General features: G+C 35.3%; 1 protein-coding gene and 1 long non-coding RNA gene across 5 annotated transcripts in view; one reads left to right on the top strand and one right to left on the bottom strand.

Annotated features, from left to right (window-relative positions):
* The window catches only part of LOC146997878 (uncharacterized), a 110493-nt gene that overhangs the window by 77994 nt on the left and 16114 nt on the right, over nt 1-16385 (top strand). For 2 of the 4 annotated variants that reach the window (XR_015040920.1, XR_015040921.1), the window contains one exon: nt 9571-9748. The exons of the other annotated variants lie outside the window; for them this stretch is intronic. The gene's annotated coding sequence lies outside the window, so the exon portion shown is untranslated. The remainder of the gene's footprint in view (nt 1-9570; nt 9749-16385) is intronic. 4 annotated transcript variants of the gene reach the window in all.
* LOC146997879 (uncharacterized) lies at nt 326-7262 on the bottom strand. Its single transcript, XR_015040924.1, has 2 exons — nt 7147-7262; nt 326-1050 (listed from the first exon to the last, which is right to left on the bottom strand). It is a non-coding gene; the product is annotated as an uncharacterized LOC146997879 (long non-coding RNA).

The following is a 16385-nucleotide window of genomic DNA, read 5'->3' as shown; positions in this document are numbered from 1 at the left end:
AATTCTGCTTGAAATGGTAACTTGCATATATACATGTTGTTAGTGAAATCAATTATTAGTTACACCATATATCTTTCATTTACAGAGATATTAACAATATTTTTTAAATAATCCAAAGATTTTTCTAATATAAAGCTATGCTTTAATTTTATATTGTTTTCCATGTTAATGCACCTTGAAAGATTAAATAGTTAAAAATAAAATAAACTTAAAAAATTAAACAAATATTTACCATGCACGCATATTTTTGAATTGAAAAAATGTTATTGTATTTATTACATATTATAGTTTATCCTTTGTTTGTGGAATTATTAATAACTTGAGAAAAAGAACACAACTCATTTATTTTTCATCAATTCAAGTTACCAGTTGTTGCTGAGCAACAATCCTATGTTGTCATCTTACAAAAATTAAAACATACAGAAATTTAAAGATAATATGAAGAGGAAACATAAGAGGATGTTAGAGTGTATATCTTAATTGCTTAACTTAAAGCACAACCTGGAAATAAAATTTACCACAAAATCTAATCCTCAAACACTGCATCTGTGTCAGGCCTTAGACTTCATGTCAATTTAAGGAAACCACTTTACTGTATACTTAAAAGAATGAACCTTAATTATTTCAAAAATTTTATATCTGCCAATTTTCTCAAACTTGATTTGGAGAAAACATACATTCAAATAAAAGAGCATCTTGATGCTAGAAATTAACATCAGAGCATCTTAATGGAATCTTCATATCCTGCAGTATGATGTATTGGAAATCTGTATAGTTAATATTGAGAGAACTACTATGGATGGCATCACAAGTACTATCATTGTTGCAGCAGAAGGGAACTCAATTCTGAAGTAAGAATGATTAGAAATTGGTTATACGGATTACTCGTATTTTCTGTTTGGCACCTCATATGATTTAGTTTGCCTGAATTTAATTCTTGTCATTAACTTCCATTTCCTTGATTTGCATTATCGGAGGAATCATTTATTTATTGTAGTAGCAGCTTCGCTGCCAGCCTTCGTCTGGCTTTTAAATGTACCGGAAAAATGGCTGAAGGAAAGACCAAATGTTAAATTTAAAAACTGCGTAAATTTTACTCTGCAGAACAACAACTTCATAAAATAAAGTTATTACGTATAACAAAATTACAATGAAATAAGCAATATCCCTTAATACAAATATTAATTATCCTAATAAATAAATTAACCAACTTCCCTTTGCAAAATCTTAAGAAATTTTTTCCCTAAAAAAAAATCACTCAACACTTTTCAATATCTTAAAAACAGTGAAATGAGTTAAATAACATTGAAGAATACAAAAACCAAAAAATTCTGAAAAGCAAAGTATAATTAATGATATCTTATATTTTTAAGAAAAAAAAAATCACAATGAAATAAGCTATATCTCTTAATACAAATATTATTTATCCTAATAAAAAATTAACCAACTTTCTGTTGAAGAAAAAAAATCACGCAAAACTTTTCAATATCAACTTTTCAAACAATGAAATAAGCAAAAAATAACATGAAAGCAACTCAAAAAAACATAAAATTCCACGCAAAATTTTACTCTACAGACCTAAAAAATATTATATATCAAAAGTCGTTAATCCGGACTCGGCGGGACTTCGGCGATTCCGGATTATCGATTTTTCCGGATTATAGATCATCAGTTTAATCTGGTAAGATGGCATGCAGAAATTCTAAAATTAAAAATATGAAACCGTAATTTATGAAATAAAGAACAATTATGATCTAAAGGGTATCAAAATTTACAAAAAGAAAAGCTTAATATTTATTTGTTTACTTTATTAAACATTTCTTTCAATGTAAGTTGTTTAAGTTGCTTCGTTTTATGTGATAATATTTTCTCTTTAATTCTATAAACAGACATAATTTCTTGTTCAGTTACAAAGTTCCGCTGTTCAAGTCCCGTTAATTGCTGTGCCGAGAATACCGACTAACTTGTCAATCGAAATTTTTTCGTTTTCACTAACCTCTCTGTCACATTCTTCATGTCTTTATCCATTTTTTGCAGCAATTCCACTTTTTGTTTGTTGGACATCGAAACATACTTTCGTTTTGTAGATCCTTTGGAAGTTCCAGCATCGGAAATTCTATTTGACATAATCGAAAGTTCAAGTTTACTTTTATAAAATTGCTCCTACAGTCTGCAAGAAATAATAAGCGGGATCCAATTCGAAGATTAAGGAACAACATAATCATTAACATTAATTGAAATAGATAATTAGATATTTTTAGCTTACACCGTCCGTTATACATTAAACGTGCAGGCGAAAACGTATTCTGCACTTGCGCACACGCATATGCGCAGTAGTCAAGGTCTTACGCTTATGCGTAAAACGCCTGTGCGCATGTGCCAACGCGGCGCATGCGCAGAAAGTTTTTAGCTTTGAGGTCCGGATTATAGATCATTCCGGATTATGGGTGTCCGAATTAACGATTTTTGACATATATATATATATAACAATAAAATATTCCAATCTTTTAAAAACAGTGACATAAGAAATAAGATGAAAAATTGTTGCCAAACCCATATTTCTAAAAGAATAAAACTACTCAAAATGATGTGATTTCATCAAAAATCTATCAACAACAATAAGACAGGAAAATTGTTGCCAAAATCACATTTTTAAGGATGTGAGATTAGAGAAGTGTACTTGGAAGCTTCATTTAAAAAAATTTTAAAAAGACAAAATATTATCATTTTTCCAAAATTATTTTTGTAAAAGCAGTCGCAAAGATGAAAGCTTAACATGTCCAAAAATCAAAGAAAAATAAGCTGTAATTTTTTTAAAATAAACTTTTTTAGAAAAAATCCTGTTAAAAATGTGTTTTTGTTAAATAAATTCGTATTTAATTGATTTATTGAAACACGAAATTTATTTTAGGTTCGTAAAATAGCTAAGTGCCTACATTTCATGACGATGTGAAAATGGAGTGTGTAGAGTAAAATCTCGCTTTCCTAAAGCCCATTATGTCTCAAAATGATGCGATTTTCGTCACAAAACATAAAATAAAAAAAATTCGAATTTGAATTTCGAAAAAATCGCTTCGAGGTGCACTGGCTCTTGTCTAGATGCACCTTTGTACCAAATTTTGTAGCCGTGGGTCTATTAGCATACGTGCAGCTCGAACTAAAGACACACACACACACAGAGACAGACTCTTTCTTTCATTATATTGTTGCGTGCGTACGGGTTCGTTATGAAATGAATGCACATGTCCGATGAAAAATGAACAAAAATTTATTATTATCACAACAAAAATGCTTAAATTTTCTCAAATTATCACGCAGTATTACAATATCTCACAGTAGTTTTCTTTTAACTACTCAAATGTCCAATAGAACGTAATTCAAAACAGCTAAAGAACGCTAATCCGCGAATTCGCTACAATCAACAACAGTAGTTTTCTAAACAACAACAAACTAAGCAACTACTACAAACTGAGATGTTTTCCTCCTTTTATAAGATTTTAAAATCACGCGCTAGAATTTTCCAGTACTTTCTCGAAATCAAAAAGAGATATTTATTTATTTAACGCACGCGCTCTTGTATTTTTAATTTTTCCGGCTTAGCTTTCTTTTAATATTCGTCACGCGCTGCACTGCGCGAGAAATAAAACCATTTAATTTATAATTGAACTAACATTAGCTTTTTAAATACCAAATTCGTAACACTGCCCCCTTCCCAAGGACTGCACGTCCCGGGCAGTACAATCCCTGGACAGGAAGCTAAACTTACAACTGTGGCATAAATGCATTAATAAGCATTACATTATAATAATAAACAACATGAACAATAAATGCAATACATAAAACAAATCAAATGCTATCAAATACGAATCAAATACACATTTAAAAACAAAATGGACCATGGTCTTATACTATTTACAATTATTTACATTACGTACTATGGCCATAGTAATAAGCTAACCTGTCGTAAGAGTTCGAAGACTCACGGATCCGAACCACGACGTCATTCGTGTTCAGCACTGTATATGGACCATCCGAAGGTGACTGTAATTTAGGACTCAGTCCTTTTCGTTGAATTGGGTTCCACAACCACACCTTGTCTCCTTTGTTTGATCTCTGTCTAGTAGCTCTTGTGTCTCATCTGATCTTCATTTTCTCTGTCGCCAAGTTGACTCGCTTTCGTGCAGAACGGTGCATCCCCTCAAACCGGGCCTGGGCATCTTGGATGTGTTCCTCAGGCGATGAAGGCGCATCTGTAGGGCGACTAAACAGGCGGTCACAAGGCAGACGAAGGTCTCGACCAAAGAGCTTCTGGGATGGAGAATAGCTGGTAGTCTTGAGTTTCTTTTCGACCCTGGTATGATTTCGGCAGCTTCCCGAGCTCGATCTTTCGGACAAGGCGTCGACATTTCCAGGCGAGGATCCCTTTTGAGGATGGATAGTCATGCCATCAGATGCTGAAAGCAGCTTATTGTTTTTGAAATCTAAGGAAAAATTGTATTTCCTTAAAAAGTCCAATCCGAGTATGCATGGATCTGTAATATCCGCCACATATGCCGTGTGATGGTAGGCGGCAGTTCCAAACGTGATGTTTACGTTTAACTTCCCAGTTATGTCGATCTTGTCACCAGACGCAGTCTGAAGGGTAACACAGGATGGCGTCCAAATAAGTTTATCTTTAAACTGTTCAGCTAAACCTTTCCTAATGATGGTAACATTAGCTCCTGTGTCAATGATCATATTGCAAGGAACTCCATCGATATTCCCATTGATGGACAGTCCGTTATTGTTGCCACTCACTATAGAGATCTTAAGCGCTTTAAAACAGGGTTTTTCATTATCTGGCAACCTCCGTTCCTTGATATGGTCATTAATTTGTTTCCTGCGTCGTTGCTCAGAAATTGTCTCAATTTTCGTACCCTGGGGTGTTCTGCAATTCTTTCGTACGTGGCCTTCAGCTCCACAGTTCCAGCACTTTGGTTTCTTGTCAGTCCTTTTCCTTCCCGTGGCATTTAATTGTCTGTTTAAATCGTATGCCTTATTTTCCGTGCTCTGGGGAGTTCTGCAGTTCCTTCGTAGGTGGCCTTCAACACCGCAATTCCAGCACTTTAGGGTCGGTTTTGTTTCACCACTATTCCGTCTTAAAGCATTCACTGGTCTTGTCAACTCATCTGTTTTATTATCCATGCCCTGGGGTGTTCTGCAATGCCGTCGTAGGTGACCTTCAGAACCACATCTCCAGCATCTTACAGCCACTTTGTTCTCACTGCTACTCCGTATCAAAGCATCGACTTGTCTGGATAAATCATCTAAACGAGCCATCAATTGGTCCCCTGGGTCGTGGACTCGCACAGCTCTGACTGGGTAGCTATCCCTAAGAGTTGCTTGCTGGGCTGCCTCAAATTTCATGGCATACACTAAAGCGCTTTTCAGATCTTTAACATCCGCCATTCGCAGTGCTTTCTGTATTTCAGGGTCCCGGATGCCATCGATGAAATATTGCAGGGACAGGATTTCCCTTGTTTCTGTCGGGCACTCCGAAAAGGCGTGATGTGACAGCCTTTCAACATCCGTGGCGAGCTCCTGAAGCGTTTCGGTGAGCTTCTGTTGACGAGATTTTAATTGGAGCCTGCTGTAGTCTTTTAAACATTTCTCGCCAAAGTGCAGCTCCAATGCGCCGGATAGAGCTTCGAAGTCAAGTCTTTGGTTTTCGGGAAGCGTCTGCAGTATATCCGCTGCGTCTGCTCGCAGAGAAGCGGCGAGATGACAGGCCTTAGCTTGGGAATCCCATCCATTCGCATCCGCAACTATAGAAAATTGGGTCTTATACACTTGCCAGGATGTCTTCCCATCATATGTGGATAGCTTCAGAGGTGGACGAGCAGGCATCGGTAAGAATTTAAAATCATCATTCTTGCTCCCTGCCGTCGCTACGAATTTCTTTAACGTTTCCATTTCTTTGGCAACTTCAGAAACTCTCTCATCAATTTGTTGTTCGATTTGGTGTTGGACGGCACAAACTCTTCCTTCAATTCGTTCCTCCACAGCAGAAACTCTCCCTTCTATATGTTCTTTTACAGAAGAAACTCTTTCTTCTATTTCTTCTTTCACCGAAGAAACTCTTTCTTCAATTAGTCCAACTTTATTTTCAACTGTGTCGATTCTGCCTTCCATAGCTTCAAATTTATTTTCTATTATGCAGGTAATCTCTCTTTTCATTTCTTCTTGACCTGTTTCAATCTTTTCTTGACCAGCTTGAACGGCTTTCATTTCGTCCTTAACAGAGTTGACGGCCCCTTCCATCTTTCCTTGGCTATTTTCATCTCTTCTTTCATTTCTTCTTTAAACGAGGCAAAGGCTGTTATCAATTGCCTTAACTGCTCTTCCATCGCTCTTGTTATTGGCATTCAAACCCCACTCCTGACACCAAAAATTGTTGCGTGCGTACGGGTTCGTTATGAAATGAATGCACAAGTCCGATGAAAAATGAACAAAAATTTATTATTATCACAACAAAAATGCTTAAATTTTTTCAAATTATCACGCAGTATTACAATATCTCACAGTAGTTTTCTTTTAACTACTCAAATGTCCAATAGAACGTAATTCAAAACAGCTAAAGAACGCTAATCCGCGAATTCGCTACAATCAACAACAGTAGTTTTCTAAACAACAACAAACTAAGCAACTACTACGAACTGAGATGTTTTCCTCCTTTTATAAGATTTTAAAATCACGCGCTAGAATTTTCCAGTACTTTCTCGAAATCAAAAAGAGATATTTATTTATTTAACGCACGCGCTCTTGTATTTTTAATTTTTCCGGCTTAGCTTTCTTTTAATATTCGTCACGCGCTGCACTGCGCGAGAAATAAAACCATTTAATTTATAATTGAACTAACATTAGCTTTTTAAATACCAAATTCGTAACACTATGTAGAAATTATATCTCGCTTTGCCATAGGCCAGTATGTTTGAAGTTCATTGGAAGTCATACAGCATGCACAGTAAAACTCTTGCATAATAATTTTCAGACATCAATAAACTTTTATTGATTTTAATTTGAACGCCTTTAGAAACATTAATAGATTTCCAAGATGGTGACATATGAGGAGAAGACAAAAGCGTGCCATAATGACATTCATCATACCTAACCTTCACAGAAGAATATCTCCACAATGTAGCTCCAATGTTTCTCTTAGAGACCCAGTGTTGAACACACTGCTGTTCTGCTCGCGCAGGGGCAGTACCTTGGATCAGCCTGGCTGCCATCTGGGGTTATGGAATACTGTCTAGAGCAGCGTTTCTTAAACTGTGGGTCGCCAAAAAATTTAGCAGTTTTGATATTTCTTTAACTTATAACAATCTTAAAATTACCAAATATTTTTACACAATGTATCTGAAAAAGGTAAAGATAAGACAATACAGACAAAGGAAAAAAAAAAGTGTTGATGCATTCTTTTTATAACAGAAACGTTCATTTTACTTTGCATGTGACGCTGTCATTTCGTCTGTTACTTGTTTAAAATTTTCATATTGTTCTATATCTTAAAATTAGAAATTGAAGTTAATGACCCAAAACTGCAATATTATAATACAGCACAACTGAAAAAATTGACAGTTTCACACACGCGTGTGTCGGATTTGCGCAATGCTTATGGGGTCCCAGAACATTTCCGTAAATATTATGGGGGTCGCGAAAGAATCTCGTTGATAAAAGGGGTCGCGACCGATTTTCTGTAAAAATATAGCCAATTAACTATTTAGCCTGACTGCACAAAGAAAAGCTGCGTAGAAGTTTTCTTTCATACTGCAGTGTAAGGTATTCAAACAGGGGCATAGCTAGAGTTTCCAGCACCCAGGGACAACTGAAGAATTTGTGCCCCTTTCTGTGTGCCAAGAATGGAAAACATTTCATTAAAAAATTCCATAGCATCAATTTGGCGCCTCTTGGATGCTGTGCCTGGGGACACATGTCCCCCCTTGCCCCACTCTAGCTACGCCACTGTATTCAAATTATGAATTTGAGGAAAATGTCCAAGACTTCAAAATACTTTTTAGTTGCATATCGATAACGTGGCAACAGTCCACTGTATTTAATTTGCATCCAAGCCAAAAAACATTATTAACAGGCTATTTTTTATGATTAGATCTTCATGATAATTTATTTGATTCAAGTCAAAAACAGAGTCAAAAAAAAAAAAAAAAAATTAGATATTCTTAATGTAACCAATATTGATTTTCTGTAAACATACAGCCAATTAACTATTTAGCATGACTGCACAAAGAGAAGCTGCGTAGAAATTTTCTTTTGTACTGCGGCGTAAGGTATTTAAAATGTGAATTTGAGAAAAATGTCCAAGGCTTAGAAGAAATACTTTTTACTTAGATATTGATAATGTGGCAACAATCCACTGCATTGAGACAAAAAAAAAAAAAAAAAAAACTATTTTTTATGATTAGATCTCCATGATAAGTTCTCTGATTCATTTCAAAACCGTGTTCAGAATCACGAAATTCAAAGAAACAGACTTTTCTATATCTCCAACCATCAGTCACGCGTTTCATGTTCTCAAATGTGCGACTTCAGAAATGTGCCCCTCATCTTATAAAATCGAACTTTCCTTGTATCTTGACAGCAGCCTTCTGAATTTTAATTAAATTACTGTATATTATATACCTTACAGGATGCATTTTACCAAGTTCTTTTGTTTGCTAATTTATCCTTGAGTTCTGAAATATTAAGGTTCATGATTTTTGGCAATTTTATATTAATTCGTGGAATGATTCGCTGCTGTTAGCGTTATATCATCAACGAAATATTTTAGAACAAGAAACATAAGAAATAAACTGAGTGGGATTCGAACGGCGAATCTTCCAGTTGGTAGCTGGACGTGTGAACCAGTTGTATTTATGAGGCAGAGCACTGGAAAAGACTATAGTTTTTCACATCATTATATACCTCCAATTTATCGCAAGAATTGCCGACTTATCCGCCATGGTACCTAAAAATAGGAGCTAATTGTTGCACTTCGCCCCCCTTTTGAGCACCATAATATTCTTTCTTTCTAATATACAAATCTGTGCGATTAAAGAATTCTCATAATTAAAAAAAAATTAGTGTGCGTTTCTCAGTTACAAGTTTCGCATTGTAGAAATGCAAATCTGTGTGTGCTTTCAAAGATTTCAAACCGTTAAATTGTAGGCTTTTGTGTTACTTATGCTGCTGAAATTTCACGTTAGATTTCAGTATATAAATTAATGCAAGCAAATTTTCAGCCAGATTATAATGTAATAATATCATGTAGATAATGCTAAATATATATCTGCGTGATAATATGTACCAATAAAGTACGTGGATTGTATTCTAAATGAGCCCTTGGCTGTTTTAGGGCTGGCAGTGTGGAATGAATGAAAGATTTATTTTTTGCGAGCTCTAGAGATCATAGTGGGGTGGTAGTGTTTTGGGATAGGTAGTATATGGAAACAACACCTGCTTCACAATTTCGTAAATAATTTTTGTCTCCTATACATCTACCTATATCTATATTCAATCTGCACCTTTTACTTCCAGTATATGCTCAGAGTAGTACCACCCACAGTGAATACAGGCACAAGAAAGGAGTGGTGATGGCAAAGATACTGAAACCAAACATCCCCGTCAAGAATGGTGCTGTACATCTCATTGAGAGTCCTCTCATGATCATAGACATCACCGTCTGGCAGTTCCTTCAGAAGAGAAGGAGATTGTCGTAAGTACCATTCATACTGAAGTTTCCAAGTTTGCATTTTTCAATGTTTCTTTGTACGAAGGTTGCTATGGCCTTGGCAATAGTAAGTATTGTTAAGCGCAGACGATTCCAATCGAAAGATTGATATTTTTAACTATAATTTCTTCAGAATGTTTTACCATTTTTGCGTGATTTGTGTTGTTTACAGTAAATTGAAAATTCATCTCTGGCAAAAAAAATGGAATGGACTCGTGTACATTATCGTGTGATTATTTTTCATAACTTTCGACGTGGATTATCAAGACAAGAGAGCTTTGATGAACTTAATTCTTCATACAGCTATAAAGCACTATTCTACAGCACTGTAAAACACTGCTACAGTACAAACTCCATAATCCGGAATGATTATAATCCGGACATCACAGCCACAAACATTTTTTTTTTGTATGCTTTATGCATGCGCGCATTGAAAGAAATGTTTAATAACATAAACAAATAACTATTAGCTTTGATTTTTTGTAAAATTTTATACCCTTTAGATCATAGTTATTCTTTGTTTCATAAATTACGGTTTCATATTTTTAATTGTATAATTTCTGGATGCCATCTTACCAGATTTAAATTGATGATCCAGAAAAACCCCTAATTCGGAATCGCCGAAGTTCCGATGAGTCTGGATTAAGGACTTTGTACTGTATAACGAATTCAATCGTGGTCGCCGTTCGCTCTAGGAGGAATTTCATGAGGGCCGACCAAAATCGGTTGTTCTGCGAGAAAATATCGTTGCTGTGCGTGATCTGATAAGACATAATGTGAGATTGAAGCATCTTTGGGCATTAGTATGACATGATTACTATGACAAACATCAATAATATATTAGATGAAAATATATGGCCGTGAAATAGATTTGTTCGCGTTGGATTCCACCTAATCTGAGAAACGCTCAAAAGAAGGATTGTGTCGATTGGTGCAAGGAAATGCTGATTTGTTCAAGGCGTGTCAGATGCTGTGTATAACATCTGCACGTGAGTGTGAAACAAAACAGCAGTCGACTGTATGGGTCTTTCAAGACGTGCGAAATCCAACAAAAAGCAAATGGTTGCCTATTTCTTCGGCATGACCATTAGAGCAACGCATGATGGTCAATTCACAATGATTTGTTTGCCAGAAGTCATCAGAGAAATTCGAAAAAAGCAGAAGAGATGAAACATTCTTTATTATGACAGTGCGAGCTCTTGCACATTGGCTCAAACAAAAGAATTTTTGATGAGTCACCCGCCATACAGGCCTTATTCGGCACCCAATGACATTTTTTATTCCTGCATATCAAAAATAAATTACGTAGCCAGCGATTTGCAACACCCGAAGTAGCTATTGATGCATTCAAATCACATGCAAAACTGTATTGATCTTCATGGAGAATATTTTGAAAAACAGTAAAACCAATTTCGATTATAAACATTTTTTTTTCTTTATTATGCCAGATATATAAATAGCAACGCTCGTATAAATGATTAAAGATATGGATTTTCTATTTCGTTTCATTTACTAGAATACGAGGAAATGATGCAATGTATAGAAATTTATTAATTAAATACAGACAATTATTCAACATACTTTTGTACATTGGATGCTACCAGCAATGTATAAAAGCCGTCATTGTATAGAATACCTAGCCATTTTATAGGATGCCAAAAAATGGCCAACAGTGTAGAAATGATTAATATTTCGTACATTTCCTTGGGCATAATGTAGGGTACCAAAATTACAAACCGGCAGTATACGCAATTTACCTCCCAGTTAATTTCGAATATCCATAAATTTAATAATACATAATTCAGACATTTAACACATTCATTCCATTCTTCCACATATTTCATACATTTTCATGCATTGTTTTCTTTAAGAAAGGTATAAATTTTGCTTTGTACAACGTTCATTTTTCGTTACACAGTTTGAATAAAAGCTTCTCAAAATAATGTCTTTATTTTCGACAAATGATCTTTTTTTTTAAACAAATAGCCCTAATCATGATCTTTTTTGGTGTTTGGTCTGTATCGAACTTTGTTTCTCCTTTCAGAAAATATTTTATTTAATCGTCTTAACTTCTATCGCATGTCGATATTGAACAAACACTTCTATAATCTGGCAGATCTACTGAATACTCTCCGAAACAACCAATACGCTTTCAGATTATAGTATTTTTCGGAAGTGGACATTATAAAAAGAACATTCAATACTGATACTAATTCAGAAGTCAAACAACAAAAATCAGCGTTATACCTACAAAATTTTCACAGGACTAGTTTCGATGGTTTTACAGAACCATCATCTTCAGCTGCAAAACCGCAAATGAACAAGATAGGAAATAATGATTAGATAAGATAAGAAAGGCTGGACAAGAATAAGCAAGTGGCGCCATCTGTTGGCGAAACCAGAACTAAAACATAATTTCTCTAAAAGCCGAAGGCAAATTTGGATTGGAATTAGGATCGTTAACTAGAACAGAAAGATTTCTATGAATGTGAAATGCCTCTAGAAAATCCAGTTCTCCAATGGAAGATGTTTTTTGAATAATTTTGGCAGCAGAAAAATTGAAAGTGTGATTTTCGGACCAACAATGTTGAGCAACAGAAGACTTCTGTGTTTCCTTTTTTCTAACATATGCCTCATGTTCTTTGACGCGAAATTTTAAGGCTCTCTTAGTTTGGCCAATGTAAATTAAACCACACTGGCAAGGAATCCTATAAATACCCCAGGAATTCATATCCGGAATGGGGTCCTTGAGTATAGAAGTTGGAATTTTATTGATGGGAGAATAAACAACCCGAAAGTTAAATTTCTGCAAAATATGTGCAACTTTATAGCTAATTGATGGAAAGAAGGGAATGACAACAGAATTTTTATAATCTCCTAAAATAAGAGTGTGGCTTTTAGTGTGTTGAGATGAGAATTTTTTAACTGCTTGATTAATAATGTTGGGTGAAAAGCCCCTGTCAATAGCTATTGCTTTTAAATAATTTAGTTCTTCATCAAGGGCGAATTTGGAGGAGCAAACTTGAAGAGCACGGAAAACATAGGAATAAAATGAAGCTAACTTTTGTTTAGTCGGATGACATGATTTAAAGTGTGGTGGAAGGCAAACCGATGAAGGTTTACGGTAAACTGTAGTACTGAAGTTGGATGTGTTACGTGTGACCAGAATGTCGAGAAACGGAAGAGAATTGCAAGTCTCAAGTTCAAAAGTGAACTGAATAGCAGGATCAATAGAATTCATTGTTGAAAGAACTTTATTTAAATCATCTTTATTACCTTCAAACAGGGTAAAAGTATCGTCTACGTAGCGGAACCATGCCGGAAAGTTTAAAGTTTCAAACAATTTTGATTCATAATAATGCATGTAGATATCAGCCAGGATGGGACTGAGGGGGCTTCCCATGGCTAATCCCTCAGTTTGTTTGTAATATTTATTTTGGAAAACAAAATGTGTTGTTTTGGAAAACAAACACATTTTGTTTTCCAAAATAAATATTACAAACAAACTGAGGGATTAGCCATGGGAAGCCCCCTCAGTCCCATCCTGGCTGATATCTACATGCATTATTATGAATCAAAATTGTTTGAAACTTTAAACTTTCCGGCATGGTTCCGCTACGTAGACGATACTTTTACCCTGTTTGAAGGTAATAAAGATGATTTAAATAAAGTTCTTTCAACAATGAATTCTATTGATCCTGCTATTCAGTTCACTTTTGAACTTGAGACTTGCAATTCTCTTCCGTTTCTCGACATTCTGGTCACACGTAACACATCCAACTTCAGTACTACAGTTTACCGTAAACCTTCATCGGTTTGCCTTCCACCACACTTTAAATCATGTCATCCGACTAAACAAAAGTTAGCTTCATTTTATTCCTATGTTTTCCGTGCTCTTCAAGTTTGCTCCTCCAAATTCGCCCTTGATGAAGAACTAAATTATTTAAAAGCAATAGCTATTGACAGGGGCTTTTCACCCAACATTATTAATCAAGCAGTTAAAAAATTCTCATCTCAACACACTAAAAGCCACACTCTTATTTTAGGAGATTATAAAAATTCTGTTGTCATTCCCTTCTTTCCATCAATTAGCTATAAAGTTGCACATATTTTGCAGAAATTTAACTTTCGGGTTGTTTATTCTCCCATCAATAAAATTCCAACTTCTATACTCAAGGACCCCATTCCGGATATGAATTCCTGGGGTATTTATAGGATTCCTTGCCAGTGTGGTTTAATTTACATTGGCCAAACTAAGAGAGCCTTAAAATTTCGCGTCAAAGAACATGAGGCATATGTTAGAAAAAAGGAAACACAGAAGTCTTCTGTTGCTCAACATTGTTGGTCCGAAAATCACACTTTCAATTTTTCTGCTGCCAAAATTATTCAAAAAACATCTTCCATTGGAGAACTGGATTTTCTAGAGGCATTTCACATTCATAGAAATCTTTCTGTTCTAGTTAACGATCCTAATTCCAATCCAAATTTGCCTTCGGCTTTTAGAGAAATTATGTTTTAGTTCTGGTTTCGCCAACAGATGGCGCCACTTGCTTATTCTTGTCCAGCCTTTCTTATCTTATCTAATCATTATTTCCTATCTTGTTCATTTGCGGTTTTGCAGCTGAAGATGATGGTTCTGTAAAACCATCGAAACTAGTCCTGTGAAAATTTTGTAGGTATAACGCTGATTTTTGTTGTTTGACTTCTGAATTAGTATTTATTCGGCGTGTTATTGTGTCTTAATTATTCAATACTGATGTTTATATAGATTCTCAAGAGTGCTGATAATTTTCATATTGGGTCATACAAGACAGGTCTTGAGAAGATTTATTTATTCATAATCTTTAATTCCCCCTTTTAGCAAGATTTTCTGGTTGTTGTTCTCATTAATATTGTTACATTTTTTTCTGACACTAATTCTTACGGTATTTTCTTCCTTCATGTTTTTATGGGGTTCATAAATTTGGAGTGAATAACGACGACACTTGGTGAAGTATCGAAACACATTTTATTTACCAATAATTAAATCAGGACAGCTCCAAAACACTTTTACAGTTGTCCAAGTATATTCTAAACACACTGGAACATTCAGCGACACAGCCTTCACACTGTCATGCAATAACGGTGGAGACAGCTTCGCTGCAAAGCTCATGACTCTGCTTGGTCATTCTCGGAACTTCACGTACTCTCGAGACTCTCCACGCTACAACTCGCGATGCACTCGACGACACACAGAGTACAGCTCCTGACTCTTAGGTTCAGTCGTTACTGGAGCTTAACACACTCTCTCAACGATGCACTAACCGTGGTACACCAAGATACTCATCGATGCACTCGACGACCCACTCCGCACTCGCTGGCCTGCTGTGAAATCGATCGTCTCCACATGGACTAACTAGATGAGACACACTAACTGACTGCAGACAGCAGGGTTTATATAGCTTTTGGCTTGTGTTCGAGATTTTTCTGGGCTAAACCCGTAAGAATTCGTTCCAGAAGGTTCTCAATCCGTCCAAGGCATATCACCAATTTTGTTGCTAAATGGGCGATTTCTTGCCAAATGTGGCAATTCTGCCTTCCTTGCTATTTTATGGCAACTCTAAAACTTCTTTGCAGGGAAGCCATCTTACCGCGCCTGTACATTTCGTAACAATATATTAGCTGTTGTGTTTCGTGGGTTAATACAGCAATGGCAAACTGTAAAAAAGCCGCTTTTATTTTGCTTTTCTTTCCAATACAAGCTGGTTAGACATCATATCCAGCGATGAGCTAATAAACATTAGAAAAAGTCTTATAGTTTTTCTTTTAAAACAGAAAATATAATTATACATGAACAAGAAAATATTTTTAAATTTAAAAAAATCTGAAAGGTTTCAATTTTAAATTACGTCCAAAGGGGCATTTTTTTAACGTTTTGTGTGTTACCTTTATTCATTACATAACATGTTCTTTGCACTTAAACCATAAAATTCAGTTCAACAGCAATGTCGCAAAATAATTTTAAAATGAGCATATCTTTAGAATTTCCGATACACATTGTGATAAAACAACGCTATCTACAGCCATCCAATTCTACAGCGCTGGAGATAAAAAGCTATTTACAGCACTGGAGATAAAAAGGTCCCCCCGGCAAGAGTGTTGCCATCGCTGGTTTTTAAATCATTGAGTTTGTTAATCAAAGTTTGTTAAAGTTTTACAAAATATTAAATCGATCATAAAACAAATTCCAAATTTGGGCTTTCAGATGCCCATATTCGTAGTAGGATTCATTTATTCAAAACCGGATGGCTGTAGATAGCATTATTTTGTCACAATGCGAGAAGCGTACATGCATTTATGCAGATTCTTCATTATTTAATTTCTTTAAATATAATGGAGGGCAATTATTTAATTTTGGCACCAATTTTATAATGTATTTGGTGGCAACAATTTGAAAAGTGATTCAATGTAAAATGCCAAAATGAAAACAATGGTCCTTCAGGGTTAAAGCCCCTTACATTTAAAATCTATCCTACATTCAATTCGGAATAAATCAGGTGCAAAAAATAAAAACCAGAACCACAGTGGTAAATTCTATGGAAGGGGCAAAAATACCCAAACCAAAAATGAAAAAAGAAATTAA

The sequence above is a fragment of the Stegodyphus dumicola genome, chromosome 4 (assembly GCF_044657685.1).
Source record: "Stegodyphus dumicola isolate Sdum_Otavi_A_Nest chromosome 4, ASM4465768v1".
In the NCBI taxonomy this organism is placed as follows: domain Eukaryota; kingdom Metazoa; phylum Arthropoda; class Arachnida; order Araneae; family Eresidae; genus Stegodyphus; species Stegodyphus dumicola.
The sequence above is the reverse complement of the archived record's forward strand: the minus strand, read 5'-3'. Positions and strand labels throughout refer to the sequence as shown.